This window comes from Camelus ferus, chromosome 25, assembly GCF_009834535.1.
Source record: "Camelus ferus isolate YT-003-E chromosome 25, BCGSAC_Cfer_1.0, whole genome shotgun sequence".
Lineage (NCBI taxonomy): Eukaryota > Metazoa > Chordata > Mammalia > Artiodactyla > Camelidae > Camelus > Camelus ferus.
In genome coordinates this window covers 24,429,606-24,455,048 of record NC_045720.1, presented here as the reverse complement: position 1 = coordinate 24,455,048, position 25,443 = coordinate 24,429,606, and the positions used below count along the sequence as shown (strand labels likewise).

The window sequence follows — 25,443 nt, the reverse complement described above, 5'->3', positions numbered from 1 at the left end:
GTGTAAATTAAAGTCCTCATACATTGTTTAAGAGCATTTACATTTGGCAATCCATAAGCAGAACACATACTATTGTTATATATAAAGTATCTTTTAATTTTGCGTATTGTAAAATCCTGTTAAATCATCTTTAAAATCCCTTTAAAATCATCTCTTACTTAATATATTCTGTACTCTTACAGAGCTAGGCATTTTCCTCAATTTAAAATAAAGTGTTAGAGACAGAGAAAAATTTTTTAAATTGCCTAAGATCTCTTAGGAATTTGGGGAGAGTAACAAGATCGGAACATAACATTCCCAATTCTCTGTCATCATGCCACAAAATCATGTTGAATTTTCCCAAATATTTTAAAAATAATAAACAAAAAACCCATATAATTTGAGAATGCCAAAAAGGAAAAAAGAAGTAACAATGCTGGCACTATTGTAAACTAATTGTGCATATTTGACAAAGACACATGAATTCCCATCAGATACGAAAGTATGGAAGTCAATTTCCTCCATAGCTGTGGCAATTCGCAGTTGAATAAAGACTATTCAACTAATGAATCAGTATAAATAGAAGAATGAGTGATAAGATCAAGTATATAATGTGCATAAATATGGCATAAGGCTAATTACAGTATATCTATAAAATCAATAAAGGGTACAGACATCTAAGCACACATAAACACACACACACACACACACACACGTACACACAAACTAAATTTTTATTCCAATTGTTTTCCATTAGGGGGAACTGATTATTTCTGTTTTCTATTGGATGGGATCTCAGCTCACTCTTCTAGATCAAAATATCATTTAAATCTAGTTTATATGAAACCCTTCCTCCCTAACAAAATATTAAAAGAACAGAAACAGGTGAGCAAATATATATTTGGCCTCATGTTCCTCTTCTGCAAAATTAGGATAATAATAGTACCCATCTCACAAGGTTGTTGTGAGGTTAAATGCAATAATGCATGGAAAAAATCTGCAGAGTACTTTTAGCCACTTTAAAGGAAACCTCTAATTTCAGTGCTTCTCCTTAGCTCTCTACCCTGTTCTTCTATTTAGGAAAATATCTTAATGTTTTTAAGTGATAGCAGGGTCCTTAGACATAGTCTGGAAGGAGAAAAATCAAAGGAGAAAAAGAAAAATTGCTCTGCATAATATATTAACAGAAATTCTCAATTGGTTGGGCACAGGGGTACAAACTGGAGATTTGGGGGTTCTGGACAGGGAATAGAGGGATACAGTGGAAGAGGAAAGAAAATGAGAAATATCCAAAGATGGGAGACAGCACAGTTTAAAATAATCATTTAATAATTAATTTTATTTTTTCCTCTTCTAAGTTGGACATAGTCCTCCTCCCCAAATGTTTTGTTTAATTAAAAAACTGCTCTTTACCCAGTAGTCTTTTGTTAGTGGAGCTTTGGGAGAAACAAGGGGTTTCAGACAAAAAAAGGTCACAGAGGCAAGGCAGTGAAAGGAGACTGAGACTGGGAGTGAGAGATGACTGCATCCTGCAAGCCTCTCTCATGCCCCCATCATCCTAAGAAACACCTGGAAATTGTGGAGGGTCCTGAATTTCCCAGAACTCATAGAATAGGGAGCTGAGCAAATTTGTTAAGATTTACTCTAGAAGGCTGGCAAATTTGGGCTTTTCAGGATTAACATCAGCTGCCCTTCTTACCTTCAGCTAAAATAACTTAAAACACAAATAACTATAACAGATGATAGCTAGTCACATCGGTTCCCTAAACAATGACACATGATGTGTAAGTTTTGATGACTCAGGGGGAGATGGATAAAAAAGAAATTTAGAATGTTTAATATTTATAAAATTGTTTCACAGCATTAGCTTAGGCAATTATCAAAAAACAATACAAAACAAAACAAAAAAAACCTCTGAGTCTGTAGAACCCTTTTCTTATTTTTAATGAGAAAAGTTGACTCAGACATGCTGTAGAACTTGCCCAAAGGACCACAGTGAATATAGGCTTTCCATTACACTACAAAAAAAAAAAAAAAAAAAAAATCCAAACCTTAGAGGGAAGCAGAGAAGACAAATCTGAACTACTTCCAATTTTGCCTTGTACCTTTTCTGAACAAATAAAGCACCTCAAAAATTGATTATATGCTTAGTATTATTGAAGCTGCCATTTTAAGATATTAATGAATGTAGTTTTGATAACCAAGGATGTTTTTAAATTGTTTCCAAAAATTAATGTACATTCTAAAAGAAGTTACTGTAAAAGGAAGAATGTCACTTACCACCTGGTTCTACACGGATTAAGTCATTGGCCATGGCAGTTGCTGAATTCAGGACAAAGAACAGGATGAGGCATTCTGAGCTTTGGGAAAACAGACAAAACAGGCCCTTAGATTGTTAGATATATTTCAGGAAAAATTTTTATGAACCCAGATTCTTGCATCTTCCAAAACTCAGAAAAGCACTAAAATTATTAACTGAAGTATCTGTTCCTCATGACTAGGACTAACTTTCTACCATGATGTATGTTGGATTGTATAGACTCTTTAGCTGAAATCATACCTCTTTGGAAAATTTCCTCAGTGCTATCAGAGAGGCTTTCTCCCAGGATACAGTTCTTAGTAAGACACTGAATGAAACTCAACTCATAGCTCTTACATTGGAGGTTTTTTCCAGTCAACATTACCCTTGAGCATGATTGTTTTATCAGTATTTTATAAGGAGACACATTCCCTTCCATCTTATTTCTGTCTTTATCCATATGATCTTTTAATAAAAGAAAACAAATTATCTTAATAAGCCCAGTTCTATAAAAAGGATATCTTAAAGCCAAAAAGAAATAAAAGCTTGTCTGGAAATATATCATATTATTATTAAAGTGTTGATGGAAGTAAGGGGTCTAAATACAAGAATGAAGCAGGAATATAATGCACTTTTTTCATTCTGTTTTTCGATTTAAGTATAGTCAGTTTACAATGTTGTGTCAATTTCTGGTGTAGAGCATAATGTTTCAGTCATACATATACATATATATTCATTTTCATATTCTTTTTCATTATAGGTTACTACAAGATATTGACTATAGTTCTCTGTGATGTACAGTATAAACTTGTTTTTTTATTTATTTTATATATAGTAGTTAGTATCTGCAAATTTCAAGCTCCCAGTTTATCCCTTCCCATCCCCTCTACCTCCTGGTAACCATAAGGTTGTTTTTTATGTCTGTGAGCCTGTTTCTGTAGGAATCTAATGCATTTTAAAAGTAAATACTCTGAGGAAAGCCAAGAGAAATTGAACTTAGCAAATGAACTCCTAAAGAGAAGAGACAACTAAAGTTCATACATTTTATGTTCATGATAGAACTATATTAGCTAATGCATTTAAGAGACTATGAATGAGTGCCCAATATGTGGCTCTGTATCATGTCTTTAATTTTGGTTTTCTTATAATGACTCATTGGGAGCATATAGGGAATCAGTTTTAGTACCAAATTTCTACTTTCCAGGTATGCAGTTTCCCCTCCATTGGTGATGGTTGCTATTCAGATGCTTGGTGTTGAAAAAGCCAACTTTTCCTTGCTTCTTGGCTTCTAGTCATAAACAAAATGAAAATTCATTAATTGGACATTGGTGGTAGTAATCTTAGTTTTGCCTATTTGTCAGTCTTCCCATTAAATTGTATTTTAGATGATCTGATATCATTTTACATTAAATTAACAATTTTTTTTGCCTACATGTTGGATGTGTGAAAGATTCTCTGTACCTGTGCTTTACTAAGATTTAATGCTATTGAATTCAAGTCACTATTCTGCCAAAAAATCATGCCAAAAATTATGTAACAGTGGAGCCAAAAACCTGTACAATCACAGCCTATTAGCGACAATGCAGAATAAACAGAGACTGGAGTGAGTAACAACTACAAACACATTATACTTCTATTAGATTTCATTACCTGAGAATATTCTTTCACAATTTCATCTATAATCATTTTATTTACCCGAGTTCAAATACAAGTAATTTTTTAAAGTTGATTTATAAAATTGTTATAGTGGTAATTCCATCAAACAAGACTGCTGGGATACAGTAGTTAAGCACCTAATTCTACCACTTACCAGTCATATCTCTAACCTTTCTATATCTCACTATCCTTATTGATAAATGAAGACAATGATAGTATACCTCATAGAATTATTGTGAGGTCTCAAATGATAAAAATATAGGGCTTGGCACATAGTGACTCAATCAACATTTGTTACTTATTGTTACCGGTTTTCTTTTTCAGCATAATTGTTCATGCTGAATGTACCAGTTAAAATGTTTTTAGTTGTAAGTTTTAGGCCAAGTCAGAGGGGTCTAAACACACAGAACTTTGTTTTCTCACTTAATAAGATAGCTGGAGATTTGGCAGTACCCTCTGAGGCTCAACAATGTCAGGGTATTAGCCAATGTCTCTGGAATTCTTTCGGTTTCTGTGCCTCCAGTCCCTATCCGTGGTCACATGATGGCTACAGCATTGCATGAAAATATTCAAAGCAAGAAGGAGGGGACAGGCAGAAAAGAGACTTTTTCCCCCATGGAGATTCTGCCTTATTTTCCGGAAATGGGTTGCGTGCTCACTTGTAGTCCAATAAAGAATGAGATTCCTATGTCTGATGGAGACTAATAAGAAATCATCCCCTGGGCCAGGTGCTGGGGGATTGCTACTCAAACAAAATTACAGTTTTGTTTGCAAGGCAGGAGAATGGAAAGGCACTGACAAGACAAATGAGAGGCTGACTGAGTGTTCCTTTCCCAGGCTCCTTTGTGTTACAGCATGACTAACAACAGAGAGCTGAATTATTACGTTTGTTAGTTCTTTGTCATTTCAATAAATAGCAAAAGGAAGCTAGGGCTTATTATCTGTTTTTCTTCTAAACAACAGAATAAAGAACATGTCTATACAATTGTATAAGAAACTTTAGTGTGTGTTAACATTCCTTTTCCTCACTGATGGTTTGCTCATTTTCCCTGAATGATCCAGGTTAGTGTTTCCATTCCTAACTATATTCTATTTGTTTATCCACAGTCCTTCAACATAGGTATAGACAAATTCTTTGTTAGTTTTGTTTGTGTTTTTAAAAATAGATTGGCCAATAATCCCTGTCTAGTGTGAATTACGTGTATATTTGAGAGAAAAAAATTTTTCCTTATTATGTAAGATATCTTCCAACTCTCTCATTTTTTAAGTTCTGCATACAGCTGATCTCCAAGAGAATTACTCAGCAGTGAATGTTAAATGGATGGAAATGTAGGTAAAAATTGTATGTAAAACAAAAGAATGAGAAACTCTGCTAATTTGGAAATAATACAGTTAGTCAGTTTGAAGACTTAGTTCTTTACTTTAAAAAATTCCAAGGAATTTGATTACTTTTCATTGTGAATATAGTCAAAAATAAAAATTTCTTTTCAGAGTAAAAATTGTTAGGCTCATCCTAAGGTTTTGTATTTATTTCCCACTAAGCAGGATTTCTACATCAGTATTCTTCATTTTCTTTTACCCACTGTTGCTTCTGGTATAATGCACTCCCAATTTGTTGTGAATGTCCCTTTACACCAATTGTTTCTAAGGTATCATAGCAGCTGTCAGTGATACAAATATTCATGCTAACATCATATGATCATTAGTTCATTTTATCCTCATCTGGCAGTTCCAACCCCATGTAGCTAATACTATACTACAATGTTACTATATGAATCCTATCCAAAGGCATAATAATATTGTGATAAAGAATTGGAAAATATTAGGGATTTGTCAATACAGAAACAGAATCAAATTCCTTTAAGAGGGAATGAATTTCTGGTCTGAAAACTTGTAAATTAAGATGCATGACTTATTCCCATAAAAGGTTTCACAAGTTATTTCTATAACATAAGGACTTTACAGCACTTGTGAGGACGTTTTAATAACCACAGTTTCTGTCCAAAGAATATAGTGACCTAACTCTTCAATGGACTGGGTAATGTATAAGAAGAAACTGTGTAATTCACTTACATGAGAACATGTTGATAAGAAAATGTAAGAACTAGAAATCCAGGCCATGGTTTCTTTTTTAAAAAGATACTCAGTTCAAAGCTCTCTACTGAAAATTAAACCAAAACCCATGGATAAATAACCTTCAATTTAAGGCTTCATTTCTGATGAGGAAATAATAGTGAAAGAAAGAAAGAAACAAACAAACAAACATCGTGGCCATCAGCCCTGAGAGGTGTGGTGACTGTATTCAGAGACTGTGATCTGTGGTCTCCTAGCTTTAATTGGTCTCCTGGGGTATGTAAAAGATCGTGTGTTTGTCACACTTGTAGAGATCTTGGCACAAACTATTTTCAGCTGTTTGGAGCCTTAACATACAATAGAAAGGGCCTGCTGGGTCTGGCATTTGCTGACACAGCCTTGGAATCAATGGAAAAGTCTGGCTTCTCTTCTGAGGTCCTCACAGTGAAGGATTTGCAGACTGTAAAGTATACAAGAAGCTAAGAATCATCCTTAGCACAGCCAAAGCTCTTCTCTGCAGGGCTCCAGGGAGTCTGGTCAGTACACTTTTTCTGCAGAGCCCTGGAACATTTTTCACCTTCTCCACTTGAATAACACCTTTCACAATAAAAGACTTTACAATATTTCGCCTACATTTGCCACACAAATAGATTATGACAGATTCCACAGCAGAGGTGGTGGCAGACTAGTAACCTGCGAGCTGAATACAATGCACGGGCATTCTTTTTCTTGGTTTGGACCTTCATAGTGTTTTATTTTACTTTGTTTAGTTAATTTGAATTAGTTGCCAACTGTAAAAAATCAGAACATTTCACATTTTTAAAAAATTCAGATTATTGACTTCTCTAGGAAAATCAGATGGCAATACAAGGTCTGAGTTCCCACTTGGCAACAGGTAACTAGGGATGGAGAGGAAAGGGATCTCAAGCGCCAAAGTGCCCCCTGAAAGGCCTCTTGCATTCACATTCCCTGACTAGCACTACTAGGCAATAGAATTAGCAACCACTATAAAAGGAACATGATTTTAAAACACAGATTACAAACATAAAGGACAATAAGGAATAATATTACACATAACATAAGTACCTCTTAGCTTGTTTAAGAGACATTTTCCTATTTTTGCTTTTTTTTTTTTTTTTGAAGTAAAACATTACATATAAGCTCAAGCTTCCTGTTTATCCTTCCAAGTTTCAGTACTCTTTCTCCAACTATATAGATAACTGTTATTCTGACTTTGGTCTTTATCACTCTCATGGATTCTCTAATTTTTGCTTCATAGTTTTTTAAATAATATTTATATTAATTGTATTCTTTTGTGATGTTTTAAAGTTTTATATATATATATATATACACACACACACATATATATGTAAACTTCTGTACCTTGCCTTATTCACTCAAATTACATTGTTGAGGCTTAACCAGTATGAACTATGTAGCCCTAGTTAACTCATTTAAACAGATCTATAATCTATTTAGATTTATTTTCTGAATGACCTATTTTGTGACTACAGTTGTTTCTCAGCATCCTTGAGGGTTTGGCTCCAGGATGTCCAAGGACACCACAATTCGAGGACGCTCAAGTCCCTTAAATAAAATGGCCTAGTATTCGCATGTAACTTGCCTACATCCTCCCATATACTTTAAATCATGTCTAGATTACTTATAATAACTAATATAATGTAAATGCTATGTAAATCGTTATAAATACAATGTAAACGCTAAGCAAATAATTGCTAGCACACCACAAATTCAAATTTTGCATTTTGGAACTTTCTGAAAGATTTTTTCCAAATATATTCAATCTGCTGCATTACCTGTGGATACAAAGGGCTGACTGTATACCTCAGTTTATTTATCCATTTTTCTACTGCTAGAATTTATGTCACTTTCAATTTTTCACTATTTCAGACAATCTTGCCATGAACATTCCTGTGCACACTTTCTTGTGTACGTGTACAAAAGTTTCTTTATGATACAGATGACAAGGAATTGCTAAGCCTTGAAGTGTACATATCTTCAGTTTTCTAGGATATTGTCAAATTTTTCCTCAATATTATTTTATATAATTTACCCTCCTATCAGTAGTGTATGAGAGTTCCTAATACTCTTCTTCCACACCACTTGTCATATTTCCATTTTTTGCCAATTTAATGGAAATGGTATTTTGTTATTATTTTAATTAGCATTTTCTTGATTCCTGGTGAGATTGAACTTTTCATAAATTAATTGGCCTTTCAAGCTACCTGAAATTTACTTGGTTTTCTCTGCTCATTTTTTATTATTTTTTATTTTGCTCATTGACTTGGAGGAATTCTTCATACATTCTGAATACCAAATCTTCTGTTGATTATATGCATTGGAAGTATCTTACTACAGGCTTTAACTCATCTTTCACTTTTGGTGCCTTTTAGTGTATGGCAAATTTCCATTTTTAATGTAAAAATTGTAAATTCATTTTCTAGATTTGTGCTTTTTGAGTCTTGCATAAGAAATCATTATCTAAGCCTGAGTCAAAATACCCTTATGCATTTTCTTCTGAAAGTTTTGCTTTTTATATTTAGGTCTTTAATCAACTTGTAATTTATCTTTGTGATTAAGAGCCTAATTTTATTTTATTTTTCCTTAGGAATATCCATTTGTCCTGGCACAATTTACTGAATAGTCTATGCTTTCTCCAAGTTTATAATGCCACTGATGAATATATAGAGTTTTGGAGCTATCAGTTCTGTTCCATTGTCTATTTGTCTGTTTCTATCATATCACATCATCATAATTACTGTATGTTTAAAATGTTTTAATATTTTGTAGGGAAAGTCTCTCCTTTCCTTCTTCCTACCCTTTTCTCCTTTAAAATTATCTTGACTATTTTTCAGTTTTCCTCTTCTACATAAATTACCTTTTAAATTTTCTAAAACAAAAAACCAAAACAAAACAAAAAAAACCTTGTTCAGATCTTGATCAGAATTGCAATGAATATTCAAGATCTATTTGAAAAGAATGGAAATGTTTACGTAAGAGGGTCTTATTCACAAACATGGCATATTCTCCATTTGTGTAGGAAATTGTCAACACAGTTTTACAATCTTCTCCATAAAATTTTGCTTCTCTTAAAAAATTTAATTCCTAGATTCCTTATAAAATTAACCTATTTTAAAAAGTATTATAACTTATTTCTACTCTTTTTTTTTTGTAGACAATTGGATTCCCAACCAATTTTTTTGACTTGATCTTAAACCTAGCAACCTTCATGATTTTTCATTATCAGTCATATAGTTTGTTTATAGAGTCCTTGGATTTTCTATTAAGATAATCAAATCATCTCTGTATAATAAGACTTTTATTTCTTCTTTTTCTACCTTTAAACCTTTGGATCTTTTCTACTGAATTGAATTAGTACTAGCAGGTATTCTTACCTTTTTACCATACGTGCAATTTTGAAATTTTACTTGCACTAAGGCTTAACTTAAAGTGAAGGAATAAACTTTTCTGGTATTTTCCAACAGCTCTCAATTATTTTGGTTTAACTAATTAATTACCTTAAGAGACATTTGATACTCAGAGTACTATAACAGCATCTTAACTTTTGTCGCCTAATATTTCAAAAAATGTAAATAAGATCACAATCTGTCTAAAACTCTTCAATGACATTCTGCTGTACTCTACAATAAAATTTGAACTGCTTCTAATGCATAATCTCCAGTCTCAGTTTTTACCCTGAGTCTTACCAAGGCTGAAGATTTTACCTCCGTTGAGAACCATCCCTGACCATTCTATCCTGCCCTCCTACCACACTTTCTCTTTAAAACTGATCCTTTTTATTTTCTATTTTAGCAGGTTTCACTTTCTAAAATTATTTTATTTGCTTTCCTATTTATTGTCTGTTTCTGCTACTAGTGTGTAAGTTCTGTGAAGGCAGGGTGCTTCTCTGTGTTGTTCATGCTGGTATCCCCAGCACTCAGACTAATGTTATACATAGTCTAATATGCATAGTTGGTGTTAATAAACACCTTTTGAAAGAATAAATGGTAAGTAGTTCTTCCTCCTTCTACCTCATAATTACCCTACATTTAAGCTCTGCATTTTCTGGCTATGCCTTTACTACAAAGAAGAAAATTATCAGATATTGGAAAATTATCAAGAATAAGAATAAAGTATAAACTTTTATAGACCTTTCCCAAATTTAGGAAGCTAAGCAAACGTGTTTCTACTGAATCGGCAGTCTTTCCAGGTGAGTTGGCCCTCAGGTTCTAGTCTAACCTAGGTTCTCTGGGGTAACACAGCTTCTTGGAGGTAGAACTATGCCCCTCATGGTAGTTCTAGCCCTGTCCCATAAGTACAGGTCCTTTCTTGACTGTGGACAATTGTGGGATATGGGGTCCTGGTATATGACTCTCAGGACCCCTGTTTCAAGTCTTGTTGCCCTCTTCTTTCTCAGTGTCTTCCCCCAAGTAACTCCCCTACCCTTTTTAGGCCTTCTCCCACAAATATTCAAGTTTATTTCATTGCTAGAAAATAGTAGGCCTCAAAAAGATAGTAGGTTTAGAATTCTAGCCCTTTGCAACCTAAAACTTGTACATTCTACCTTCAGTCCCCAGAAGGTCTAGTCCTTTAAAACACAGTGATATTTACTCCCTCCCTGGAGACTTCATATCCTACACCAAACACATACTTATCTCTACAGTGCAAGGGTTGGGGCAAATTATGCTGTGATCTCAACTATGTAAGCTAAAAGAAGGTGTTAGGATTGGGCTGGAGGCTGGAACTGGAGAAACTAACTCAACAGGGAGGTCTGAAGGCATGTCCAAAAGATATGATTAAGTCCATTGTGATCCAGGGAGCCATTCTGTCCTATGCTACAATTCTAGAAATAGGGAGGTGGCAGTTTCAGGAAACAATCAATATTTGAAGTCAGGCAAATGTTTCTATTATGTCTGCTCATGTAGAAGCCATTAATTAAGGCTGTCAAGAGAACAGGCAATAAACAGTTACGGAGCTATCATCAACCATCCACATCCAACCAGTTCAGCAAGTCAGCCTCAACTCCTTCCTCTGCCATGTGCCCTTCATCTGGGCAGGAAACTCAGCCTTATTATTTCAGTTTTTAAGAAGTCCAGGAAGCAGGTGGTTCCAAAGTTATAAATTCAGAAGCTCAAAGAAATTGTCAAGGACCTGGGATTTTTCCTTCTTTCCCCTCTGCCAACCTTTATATGTTAGATCTTTTCAGGCTTTTTAAATCATGGCTGCAAGATGGCTCTAATATCACAATCTCACAAATCCACATCAACCAGCAGTAAAGAGATGAATCCCTGCTTCTGTCAAGGTTAAAGTTGAAAAAATTTCCCAGAAGGCTCCCAGAAAACACCCCAATGCATCTTTAAAAAAATTTTTTTTTAATTTAACTTATTTTATTTTTGGGGGTAGATAATTAAGTTTTTCTCATTACATCTATTGGCCACTGCTTCATGCTTAAAAAGATCACTGACAAGAGAAATGAAACAATCATTACTGGCTTACACTAATTTACATTCACTCTCTGGTGCTGCAGAGGAGCCCATTGGTTGTCAGGCTTTCAAACAGAATTCTTTTTCAGAATTCTATTTACAAGGAATAGAAACAAGACTAGCTTTTGAATAGACAGTTCTAGCAGATACAGGTATGTGTCCCAACCACACCTGCTCTGAAGGAAAAAGCCTACTCGGAAGGACTCCCACAGTTTCCTCACACAGTTGTTTCACTCTGCTTGAAAGTGTTTTCTTCCCCATGGAAGCTTACTCTGCCGAGAGGAATCCTGAACTACTGAAGACAGAAGGTGATGGGTTAATACCCAAGCTTCCCCATAATTATGGAGCATATTCCACATGATCTCCCAAGAGGGTTATCAGTAGACTGGAGCCCCACTTTCCCACAGTGGTAATCCACTCATTCATGTACCCCATTGACTTTACTCTCTTTAGTGTCTCACTTCCTCACAGTGCTTCCTGGTATCACACCCAAATCATTGTCTTGGGGTCTGCTTTTGTCAGAACTCAACCAAGTCAGCAGTCAACAGTGTCTGCCATTTACACCTCAGGAGCTTTTCTTCTGTGATATCTTCCTTGGTGCCCAATAAAAAGTTACTTATTCCTTTGTCTGATCGCTTTATTGTATAACCCCCTAATATAGCACACTTTTTAAGTTTGTTTCTTTCCTTTTACAGTGTATGTTCCTGTCCTAGTCATTGCTACATTCCTATTGTTGAGCATAGATAGGCACCTGCCATGTAGCAGGTACTGATTAAATACTGAATAGATTAACAGAGCCCACTATGTGGTTTCTTACCTGAGGACTCTTTTCAAAAACCAAAGTACCACAATCTCTTCAGCACCACAGTCATGCCCCTTCCTTCTCTCTTTCATTTTCATCACTTCCATTACTCTCTGCTTCAACTGCTGCCTCAGATGTCTAATCTTTGGATTTCTCTAGGCTAGCAAGGTATTCCTATGGGATAAATATGCTCTCCATAAGTAAATGTCCCTCAAGACATTTATTTTCTTTATCCATGTTTCAGCATTCCTGATCTCTGAGATAGATCTTTCAACCTAAACATTGCCTCACAGCTGGCAGATCCTGTCCAGACCTACTGAACTCCAGCTCACTATGAAAGCCAATAATTCACTAGCCTAAAATATGGGCAGCAGGGCAGAGGGCTGCCCTTCTGTTGCTGCAAGGAAATTTTATTTGAGAAACTCTAATTCTTAGTGACATATTTAGTATATTTCTGTTTTTTTCCTTAACTTTATTGCATAACCAGTAAAACTGAAACTGCCTCCAAGAATGGAAATAGAGTACCTAGGAAATGAGTCACATGGACAGTGTCGTGGTTGCTATGCATTTATCTTACCCTTCTTCTTCAGAAATTCAAGTCCTATGAGAAAAAATAAACAACAAAAAAAGTTATTGTTGTCAATAAGATAGATGCCAAATCCTGATGGAGGGTAACAGTCAAAGGGGAAAAAATAGAAAACTTGGGACTTTGGACAAAATTTGAGAAAGAGAAGAATGAGATTTTTCAGGCTAATGTGAAGCTAGAGCAATGCCAACATAACTACTAGCATTATTGGATTGGAATCAGTGTATTGACATCTGTTGCTGTAAATGTGGCTTCTCATACTGTTACCAGTTGGCATTTAGTTGAATGCAGTTAACAGGAGCAATGGGAGTGGGTAGAAAGTGTGGGGCTGCATCAAAGTTCAGATAGACTGATCTTTGAGATGAGTGTGGCTCAAATATTTGTCTTGCAAACACTGGCCATAAGTGCAAGAAGAAACATGTTGCAATCAAGATTTTAGTCCTGTTAACAAAGGCAGATTTACTGTGGAACTAAACGAAGCTTAAGTTTTAGGTGCACTTCACTTACACAAGTTCTTCATAAGGACCAGCACTTAATTTACATCCATTACTTTTCAAAAGGTACTCCCCAAATTATATGACTTCCAAGCTCTTCCCCTGCCAGTTAAATTTAATATTCAAGGAGCTTCCAGAAGATATTATCCAACACTGTAATTAAATACCAGTTTAAAAGAGTGTTAAGCAAAAATAAACTCAAAATGGCTTAAAGACTTAAATGTAAGACAAGACATGATAAATCTCCTAGAAGAAAACATAAGCAGGACATTCTCTGACATAAATCTCAGCAATGTTCTTCTAGGGCACTCTGCCCAGGCAATAGAAATAAAAGCAAAAATTAACAAATGAGACCTAATTAAACTTAAAAGCTTTTGCATAGCAAAGGAAACCATAAGTAAAACAAAACAACAACCTATGGAATGGGAGAAAATACTTGCAAATGATGTAACTGACAAAGCTTTAATTTCCAGAGTATATAAACAGCTCACACAATTTTAAAAAACAAACAACCCAATACAAAAATGGGCAGAAGACCTAAACAAGCAATTCTCCAATGAAGACATACAAATGGACAACAGGCACATGAAAAAATGCTCAATTTTGCTAATTATCAGAGAAATGCAAATCAAAACTACAGTGAGGTATCATCTCACATCAGTCAGAATGGCCATCATTCAAAAGTCCACAAATGATAAATGCTGGAGAGACTGTGGAAAAAAGGGAACCCTCCTACACTGCTGGTGGGAATGTAGTTTGGCAGCCATTATGGAAAACAGTATGGAGATGCCTCAGAAAACTAAAAATAGACCTGCCATATGATCCAGCAATTCCACTTCTAGATATATACCCAGAGCGAACTTTAATTTGAAAAGATACATGCACTCCAATGTTCATAGCAGCACTATATACAATGGCCAAGACATGGAAGAACCTAAATGTCCACCGACAGATGACTGGATAAAGAAGCTGTGGTATATGGTGTATTTATACAATGGAATACTACTCAGCCATAAAAATAATAAAATAATGCCATTTGCAGCAACATGGATGAATCTGCAGATTGTCATTCTAAGTGAAGAAAGCCAGAAAGAGAAAGAAAAATACTATATGATATTATTCATATGTGGAATCTAAAAAAGAAGAGACAAATGAACTTATCTACCAAACAGAAACAGATTTGCAGACATAGTAAACAATCTTATGGTTACCAGGAGAAAGGAGGTGGGAAGGGATAAATCTGGAAGTTTGAGATTTGCAAATGTTAACCACTATATATAAAAATAGATAAAAAACAAATTTCTTCTTTATAGCACAGGAACTATATGCAATATCTTCTAATAGCCTTTAATGAAAAAGAATATGAAAATGAAAATACGTGTATATATATATATATATACATATAATACACACACACACACATATATGCATGACTGGGACATTATGTACACCAGAAATTAACACAACATAACTGACTATACCTCAATAAAAAAAGAGGGAGTGTTAAGGACTATAACTCTCACAAACAAACAAACAAACAAATAAATAAACCATATAATTCAACAGGTATTTATAATTTCTGATCAAGAGGTTTAAGATTCTGTCTCTTTAAAGATACTCTTTCTAACTGAAGAATCAAGACATAAGCACATAAAAATAACTACTGCAATTATAATTGAAATTAGGAAATGTTCATTTAGCAAATATTTGTTAATTTGTTAATTTTTAACCACTGCACTAGGCACTGGGTAGTCAATAGTTAGTAAAATGAACACCATCAGCCTTCATGGACCCTATAGTCCAGTAGGAAATAAATTGTTAAGAAGTAAATAGATGAATAAATGAATAAAAGAAATTTATAAAAGTTGTGAAAAATTCTGTAAAAAACCTATCAGGTTGCTAAAACAGAAGTTAAAGAAGAAACCTCTTTTTGATAGGGTAGTCAGTGAAGGTCTACTTGAGAAGGTGACACATCTAAAGGAGAGAAGAAACAGCCATGAAAAGAGATGAAAGGAAATATGTTCTGGGCAGACATGTAAAGACCTGAGGTAGGAAATAGATTGGCCTTAACTGAGCAAAAGGAAGGAAGCCAGTGTGATAAGTACAGTATGGGGTCAGAGACATGAGATAAGGAAAAAGATCCTTGGTATATTCTGCTTGCAGATGGAGACTTTTGAGTATTTGCCATATTCATTTCCGTCTTAACTTGGGAGTGATGAGATTAGAAAACTGACCTTTGTTCTAAAACCAAGCTAGTACAAGATCCAACCATTGCATTCTAAGAGATAGTTTATGAAAGTTAGAATAAAAGAAGAAAAATTAATTATGTGTTGTTTTATAAAGTTCTTATATTCCATTCTTTCTCTTAAAAAAAGTATATATCCATGCTGATTTTTATTTTTATTAAGTTAGAAAATGCTGAAGACCTACCTCTTAGTGTTGCCAATAAGAATCATTGTAATTGTACACCAAGGCTGTCATTCATTGGGTTATAAAAGAATGAGTAAGGTTGTATTCCACCTCACCTTTGGAATAAGTTACCCCACAGACGTTAACCATAGATGAATCTTATTTTATTTTCCCCTCTTTAGATCAGAAGAGCAATTGCAACCGTCTAAAATAAAGAAAGAAATCTTACCAGCTGAGGTCTGAGGACCTGTATGGGCAAAGTCTCATTACTGGATAAAAAGAATAAAAGGACTTTTGGTAAAAATATTTTTGTTGACTTTTTTTTCTTGGGGTTTTTAATCCTCATTTCACTTCTCAGTGAAAGACCAATCAATCAGGACTTGACAAAGAGGAGGTGGACAGGGGCCTGATTATATCTAGCCCTGATGCCAATGACATAGAGATTGAATTTTGGTTTAAATGCAATGGAAAGCCATCAAAAATTGTTAGTTTGGAAGATCATTTCATTCACTTCATGTTTTAAGAAGCTGTATGTTTTAAGCAGCACAGACAATAAATTCTATATTGGGAGATTATTGTGCCCTGATCATAGAGAGGAGGACTTCTCAGTGAAGATAAAACTGGGACTTTAAGTGATGGGTAGAATTAGATAAGCAAGGGAGAGAATAAGACAGGACACTCATGTGAAGTGCAATGAAAAGAGAAAAGGCTTTGAGGTGGGCTGGAGTGGGAGAAGGTAGGGAGTATGCCCACCTGACTGAGGTATATTAAGTTTCCATCAAGTGGTAGTGGAGTCTGCACATCAGACTAGGAACACTTAGGTAATAGGATACTCTAAAAATGTCATATGCATGATGTAATGGACGTAAATCTTCAGAAATATAAATATGAAGACACGACCCATTTGAAAGTAGAGAAAGAAGTAAAAAAAAAAAAAATAAGAAAAATCAGAGCAACAAAATATAGTCTGAAGTAGGATATACATTTCCTTTTTTCTTTCCAGTTAAAACTTGGATAATACTGGCAATGGTTATGTTATTCTCTGATTAGCAGGCCAGGGAGAAATAGAGAGCAAGACTAGGACAAATGTGGCTAGAACTAGGTTAGCTATAGGAGTCGTCCTAAAGGAAGGTGACAAGACTCAAAATCACATTGAATATGGCAACTTAAGCTTGGGTATGATTCAGTGGTATTCAGTGAGTCCAATGTGGAAAATGGGGTATGGTGGCTGGTGTCATGTATGTGTTGATATAATCATCAGTCAGTATTGCTAAGTGGTGGGAATTAAGGGTAGGCACCAGGAAGAAGGAAGACTGGCAGGCTGGATCATTCATTAAAATCTATGATGGAAGTTAAGGAATTTAACACAATTCAGTTAGAGTACAAGTATCCAAGGTTGCATTTTGGTATTCTGACTTCAAGTAGGTAAAATGCTAATTAAATATCCCAAGCATTGGGTAAAGGAGGCATCTAACACATTGCAAGCCTTGGTTCCAGTGGTCTCAGGACCTAGACAAATCTGAGGCTACTTAATGCAGGGAGGTGGTTTGGTATCATTCAAAAGAGCTTGGGAACCTGGACCCACAGCCTGGTTTCTCTCTGCCAGTTGCTAGCTGGAAGACGTTATAATCTCTCTGAACTTCGTTTCTTTTGCTTTATGTGGATACAAATATACCGAAAGAGCATGATTGCTAGAACAACATTTGTAAAAGTAGTTGATACAGAAAATGACTTGTCAAGTGGCAGCTTAAAAAAGAATAATGATGTTATTAGCAAAAACAGGCTGGAAACTGTATCAGTTGTTACCCTGAAGGACTATTATACAACCTGAAATATCTATTCATTTCTCAAGTGCTCTGAGACAAAGAAGTCATAAGGATAAATATGAATATTGTGCCTCTGCCTACTGGGCCACAAATGGGGATATACTGCTGGTAAATAATGAGGAACATCGGACATAATGCTTTAGTACATCCAGTGATTCCTTGATGAGCCTGATCTTTGTTTGCCTCTGGAATGCTGCTATTTCACGGCATCTTAGAAAAGGTTGCTCATAGTCCAAGAAAAAAGTATTATAAGCATCAGTCCCTCATGAAGGCATTTGAAAAAATGACAGAGCACTGGGTCACTTGGCAGTTGGTGCAGAGGAAAACTGTTCCACATTAATGAATCTGCATACAGAAAAGCCCAGTATGCTTACAGAAGGGACTTCAAAAGACTGACATGCTACTTTTCAGTATAATGCAAGTAAAATTATGTACAGAAGCGAAGTTATTACAGAAAAAAGGTGGGTATTTGGCAAATAATGTAGCAGAGCTACTGAAAGTTCCTAAGAAATAAAGTAGACTTACACAGAGGGAATGTGATCCCATAGGAAGAAGAGATTGCTTAAGAGCAATGTGTTCACCTAGAACCTGTACTTCCACCATCATAGCAGTTACCATCCAAGAATGTAATTGGCCATCTGTCTGCTTCCCTCATGAATTCACAGGCTCCAGGAGGAAGTCGAACTAACTTGTTTATACTCTTGTTACAATCTCCAGGGTCTAGTGTAGTGTTTGGCACATAGATGATACTCAACAAATACTTGATATTAAGTAAGTAATTAAGTTAGCATCATAGAAAATACTGTAGCAATCCATATGGAAGATAAAGTAAATATAAAGAATGTTGTAGACAAAAAAAAAAAAGAAAGAAAAGAAAAAGAAAAAGAAAAAGAAAAGAGGCAGTGCAGTAGAGGCAGATATATTTTTTTAAATGTTCTAATGTTTCATGTCTAAAAAAATGTGAAACCAATTTCTCCATCTGACCTTGAGGAAAAAGAGAAGAGATATAGAAATTCTAAGGTGTAGGTGAGTATATATTAAACTTTAAATTGTGGCCATAGTGGGTAGAAATCAGATTCAAGGTCAATTTATGGTGAAAATAGCTGTTGTTTTATTTGGTTTATTACTTAAAAGGGTAAATATCATTGCTTGTTCTACATATATGATCAGTCTTGGAAAATTTTACATGAAAAGGAGAAAGAATCTTCTGGTATAAAATTAAAATGTAATCAGGAACAGCGAAAACAATATGGTTGTTAATTCAGCCCTGAAGAAGACAAGACTCCAGATCCAAAAGCTTCACAGACTAACTTTGACAAATGTGACCCATGGGAGATGTAGGATGACCTGGAGGTGTTGGAATTGGATGTACACATCTATTGCTGTATGTTACAGCTAGATGATTTAAGAGACCCCAAAGCTAATGAATATCACAAGGAACCAGAAACTCCCTTGACAGCCATGTATACATGTGTAAAATAACAAAGTATCTGAATGCAAGTGTTTGTACTTCATCACTTGGTCTGAAATTCTATCCAATTCATTCAAGCCCAGAGAAATGTGCAGTTTTAGCAAAAATCATTCCCTCCTTTGAAACAAAATATTAATGTTACCACTGATGCACCCACTTTTCTAGACATTTTTCATTTCAGATGTTCTTAATAGAACTCTGACACTGCATCCAATCAATCCGTACTAAAGGGCCAGCAATAGCATTTGACATTTCTTTTGGAAAATTACAGGGGCTAATATAAAATCTGGGCATTTGCCACAGAGTTATTTTGTATTAAGTGAAAACTGCTGCTTAAAAAAACAAAAAAAAAATTTGCCTGAAGAAAGTTTGGAACTTTTTATGCAGCCTAATTTGACATTGAAATTCAAAAAATGAGACAGCATAAATATATTGCTTTTTCTACATGATATTAATGCATCAAATGAAACTACTTTTGCTATTGGTGTCTTTGTGTTTTCTGTGATACAGCTTATCCCACATTAAGACTAAGTTTAAAACAATAAACTTTTTGAAAGTAATAAAATTTAACATGAGGGAAAATTTGTCAGTTAAAGTTTAGGTGGACTGGGCTAGTTGGACAACCAGACATAGTACACATTATCTTCCTAGAAAGACTGTGGCTATATTGTGGATAGTTTATATCTTCTCTTAATTTATAAAGTATTATTGTATAATACTAAGAATAATTGAACTCTTACTAACTTCAGCCTGATATAATGGATCTCTTTAATGTTAGAATCATCATGTTCAAGCTTTGGACATTTAAAAAGACACTGAGTATTTACTGTAGCCCTACCTCTTTAATAATTACATTCCTTAATATATACTGACCTGTGCTGGCTAAAATTTGATTGCCAATATCATTAATTGAATCTAATCAATATTTGCTGTTTCTTCACAAGACAAAAACATAAACTCAAATTAAAATTTCATATTGGCAAAGTCATATTTAATAATAATAGACTAGATGAGCATAGAAGTTCAAATGTTATAGGCATCCACACTCCATGCTTTATGACAACAAAGCCTTGGCTGGTGAGAGAGTTTAAGTTTTGCTTGGACCTCCCCAGTCTCTCTTTTTCTACCCAAGCTCTTGAGTTTAGATAGCGTCAGGAATTGGTCCTGGATCTTAATTCTTTTCTCTGTTTAGGCTCTATCCCTAGGTAATCTTACCTCCTCCATACAGGGCTCTACAAATCATCTCCAGCACAGACCACTTACCTAATCTCCAACTGCCTTTTATATTTCCACTCAGATGTTATTATGTCCATTTTAGAATCTATTCTCCAGGAAGTTATATTTTAAAAATATGAATGAGATCTTGTTTCTTTTCTGGTTAAATTTCTTCAGTGGCTTCCATTTCTCTTAGAATAAAATTCAAATTCCTTAGTTAGAGTCTAAAAGGCCCTGCCCTGATGATTTTTTTGTAATTCATGTCCTGTCTTCATTGCTCATAGCTACTCTGGTTTTCTTTCTCTTCCTTATAGGAACTAAATCTTCGCTTTTTTCCGGCCCTTATGCTTGTTTCTAGCTACTCTGTTTTTCCTGCAGCTGTTCCCCTGTGCTTGCTTATCCTCAGCCTTAGGTCAGTGAGCAAAGACCACGCTCTCAGAGGCTTTCCTTGATTACCTGCTTAAAGTCTCTCCTCTCATTTCCTCTCCTTTTCCTCACCCATATTTTTTTTTCCATCTTAGTAATAATGATAATCTGAAACTATCTTGATTTTTAAATATTTTGAATCCTATAAACACACTTTGTTCTCCCATCCTTCCTAGCCGTGTCTTACTCCCTCTTAGGCTAGAGGCCTCCACAGACTCAGGGAGGATTAGGGTTGCAGTAGGGTGAATGCGAGAAAAAGAATGAGAGTGAAAGAATGCCTACTTCAGTGAAAGCAGTTATGAAACATGAAGCCTTTTGACTGGCAAGAGCTTTTTAAAAAGAAAAGGGTTTTTGAGGAGGAAATTTTTTTCCCCTAAAGTTTTGAAGGAGTTTCAGTTTATTCATATATCAGTTTTAAAAGAAAATAGATTGAAAAGTACCAATTGCTGTAGAAAATGAAGAATTGTGGAAACTGTAAATGAAGGCTGAAGCAGGGTAGAGGTGAGGAACTTTAATTAATTTGACCATTCTCCTCAGGGAGGTTTAAGGGAGGCAGAGACTGAAGGCCACTCCCTCTGCCTCTAATGGAGACTTGGAGACTTCCTGGGATGGACTTCTAGCTTCTCTACTAGCTGAGAGGCTTTGAGCCAGATGCCCTAGCTGTCTTATCTGTAAAATGAAGATAATAATATTTCCAACCTCACAGCCCCTTAAGGATTAAAGTATTTAATGCATATAGAGCACTTGGAACAGAGTCTAACACATAGTAAGAGCTCAGTAGTCACCAGATTTGACTACTATCTACATAAGAGCCTCTCATTCTTTGTTTAAAATTGTTTAAGCCTCATCTCCTCTCTGAAGACTTTAAGGCTATCCTTTTTCTAATCCCCACTCCCCTAATACACACACAAAGCATTTGCACCTCTTTACTTTGTAACTGTTTGAATTATACAGTCTCAAGAAGAAATTTACTGCCAATCCAAAACTGGTAAACTAAATAAAGATGGGTTAAATGTTTCTCAGTTACTTCTGATTCCTTCTAAAGGAAGAAATGTTTCTGTAGTGGCAGTTTCTTAGAAATGTATTTAAATAAAATTGTGGAATTGTAGAATTTTAAATTACAGGTAAAATTTATTTTCCCGAAGGAAATTTATCAGGCACACTGTTAATTTTTTTAAAAGAGTTCAAGAGGAAAATTTAAAATGCTATTTTCAAGCATTAAACATTAATAAACTAAAAATTTCCCTAAGTGATTTATTACTGGGAGGGGCAGGATACCCTTCTTGTGTTCTGAATTTAATGTTAATGTCCTCATCTTATACTTATGGCATTATTATAAGAACATGCAATCATATTCCAATTATTCTCAATTGCATGTTGCCATGACTTTTTCCCTCTGAGAGACCGCATGACTTAAAAGTACATCACATTCACTGTGGGAACTTCTAGAAATCACATTAATTAAGTGCACATGGAAAATTTACTTAGCATTCCCGGCTTACTTCATAGCCTATACTTAGATAATAGATTAGCACAAATGGAGCAAGAACAATAAAATAAACCATAAGTCAAAGTAATGACAAATTTTAAACCTGTGCCCTAAAGGGTAATGTATACCTTCTACCTTACGAGATTGCTACTAATCATTTATTGTATAGAGGCTTTTAAAAATACATGTTGAAATAATAACTGTAATTTCTGCAATCCTTTATAGTTTGTCTAACAAATTTCTATTGATATATATCAGAAAACAACTCTGGAATTTAAGTTTCTAATCGTCAATGAAAGTGATTCAGCTGTAATTTAAGTCTTCACACAATTCTATTTTGGTAAAATGTTGCATTTCATATTTTGTCCTAGAAAATGTATCAGTGATCTAAATAATTTCATTTATATAATTAGGATTTTTTGCCTTTAGGAAAAATTTCTTTCTCTTACCCACCCTGGTGTTTCCTTTCTGCATTAAGTCTCCCTCAAATCTCACCTTCTCCTCAAAACTTCTCAGACTAAATGTCAATAAAACTATTGTGCTTTTCAACCTCAACCTCACAAAGTGGGCCAGTTTAATGTAAAAATATTAATTTATCTTTTTTTATCCACCTCTCTCCTTTCCCACTCCAATAACCCCTACTCCTACTATAGAGGTCTCTCCTTCAGTGGCCCTTAGCGTCTATTTTTTCATCAACCTTTACCTGCCTTGCATTCCATTCCCCCAGAGCGTTTCTGTGATGATTAGATCATCTGAGAAACTAATTAGAGTTAATGTAATGTACTGAAGGAGTATTGCTTATGGTCATATGATAGGATGGATATAAAACACAGAATCTGAGAATGTATGAGCTCAGAGGGCAGCGATCATCAGTTGCCAGGCATGGGAACTGGAACCAGCTGGCTGGATTCTACCACAATTAGGAAAAAACTTCTTTTCTGGTTTGTTTTATAGCTTATAGTATATATATATATACATATATATATATGTAACACACATATATATATATAAAGTTTTGGTACTTTAAAGAAAATAAATTTAATGTAAAATCCTTCACTTAGAAAACACAATGTTTTAAAAAACTCAAGGAATAAATAGGTGTTACTGGAACTAAAATTTAATTAATTATAATTAAGTGGCTATTGTAATACATGCCTTCTCATTAGATATTATCTTTGAGCATATTCTGACACACCAACCTAAAGGCCAAGTGACTTCATTTTTCTTGGAATAGCAATTTCCCAGCATAACACACCCTGGAATGTATTATTGTGGTTTCAAAATGGTCTGTGTAGTGACAAATTTGTCATAATTAAGATGTTTTGCAGAAAATAATAACATGCCTATTAAAGTATTAAGTGAAAATTATTCCTTATTACAAATGTTGACATGTGTGAGAGTTTTTATATACATATAATTTAATACACTTTATTAATTCATATGATTTTATATATAATTATATGCATATATAAATTAAAACTCATTTTAACTTTTTCCAGATTTAGTTCATACTTTTTTCTTCCATGCAGTTTATTTAGTTGGTATCCTGCTTCTTCAATGTAAAACTTATGAGGAAACTGATGGACTAACAACAAGGTAAATGAAGTCTTTATGAACTTAAAAAGCAAATAAACTAACACCTAAGTTAGCAGGCGTAGAGAGTAACAGATGAGTTTTCCCACTACTAGGAAAATGTATATTGCTACATTTTTTCCCCTGGAGGTCAATTTGGTCTTTATAGCAAATGCCTTAAAATTGTGCACATCTTTTCTATTTAAAAATTCCCCCTACTAGAGTATTCATCCTAAGGAAATAATTAGATAAAAGTATGAAGTTGCATATACACGGATGCTCATTGTAGTACTGTGCATCATATTAAAATAATGCTAAAAAAAGAAGAGTTTGATTAAATATATTATGGTACATAGTTCCAATGAACAATTCATACTTTAAAATGATTATGAAGATTATATATTAACATAGGAAATATTTGTGTTCAGTGAAAAAAGTCAGACTGCTAATATTATATATAGTGATGGGTCACCATTTATATTGTTTAAATGTGAATTTATAGGTGTATGTGCACATATACCTCTGTGTGCATGTGTGTGTATGCACTTTCTCATGCATGAAAAAAAGTCTACACTTGTAGCACTATCTGATGAATTTTCCATGATGAAGGAAATATTCTGAATCTCTCTTGTTCAAAACAGTAGTCTCTGGCAACTTGTGACTGTTGAGCACTTCAAGTGCAACTGAGAAGTTGAATTTTTAATTTTATTTAATTTTAAATACCACGTGTGGCTAGTGGCTACCATACTGGGCAGCATAGATTAAGAAGGGTATATACAGTGATGTTAACAGTGGTTATGATTTACTGTTGCTTATTTTCTTACTTTTGCCTTTTTAATTTCTAAGGTTTACAAATAAACATATATTACATGTGTGATGAGAAAGAATAAGGTTTCTTTTTCGAGAGGTCTAGGAGAGAACTCAACTCAATTCAATTCAGTTCAATTGAGTACCAGTTCTGCTCTTTATTGGCTATGTTAATTATTACTTAAAATTTCTAAGCCTGTGTAATACCTGCAACACCACTTATGTTCTTATCATTTCATAGTGCTTTTGATTAAATCATTTAATGTTTGTAACCAATGTCTTCATTTAGAGAAAGTTAGGAGTATAGCATCTTTTCTTTATCTTGGAATTTCTGTGTGGAGAATAAAAGAATGGAGAAAAAAGATGAGAGAATACTGAAATTGACTGTGATCATATTGTTGATGAAGGAAATAAAAACTAAAAGCTTATATGGAGTGAAAGAAGAGAGGTCACATTTACCAAAAGGAAATGAAATTACTTTAGACATTTATTAATGTGATGAAACCTTTGGCATATGCCTTATAGTTAAGGATTAACAATTTCAATAAGGCATAATAAAAGACATTTGTCTAAGAATATCTAACTGATTAGATGAGTTACCCAAAACATTAATAGAACCCATGCATTCTCATTTAATTAATTTTCACTAATTAAATTTTAAAATCCACATGACTATGCAATAAAAGTATGAAATTTTGTATGCCCAGTATATAATAACATGGTTGTCAAAACGTAGTTCTCTGTTTTAAGAGATTGGTAAAGCATCTTCTTAATAATATTATAAATTCAGGAGATCCCTATTTAAAGAGTCCTTAATTCAGTGAAAAGGGTCATT

General features: G+C 34.5%; 1 long non-coding RNA gene across 1 annotated transcript in view; it reads right to left on the bottom strand.

Annotated features, from left to right (window-relative positions):
- Window positions 1-25,443, bottom strand: part of LOC116659853 — a 103,595-nt gene that overhangs the window by 47,238 nt on the left and 30,914 nt on the right. Inside the window, exon 3 of the long non-coding RNA XR_004315209.1 lies at window positions 2,260-2,339. This is a non-coding gene — a long non-coding RNA (uncharacterized LOC116659853). The remainder of the gene's footprint in view (window positions 1-2,259; window positions 2,340-25,443) is intronic.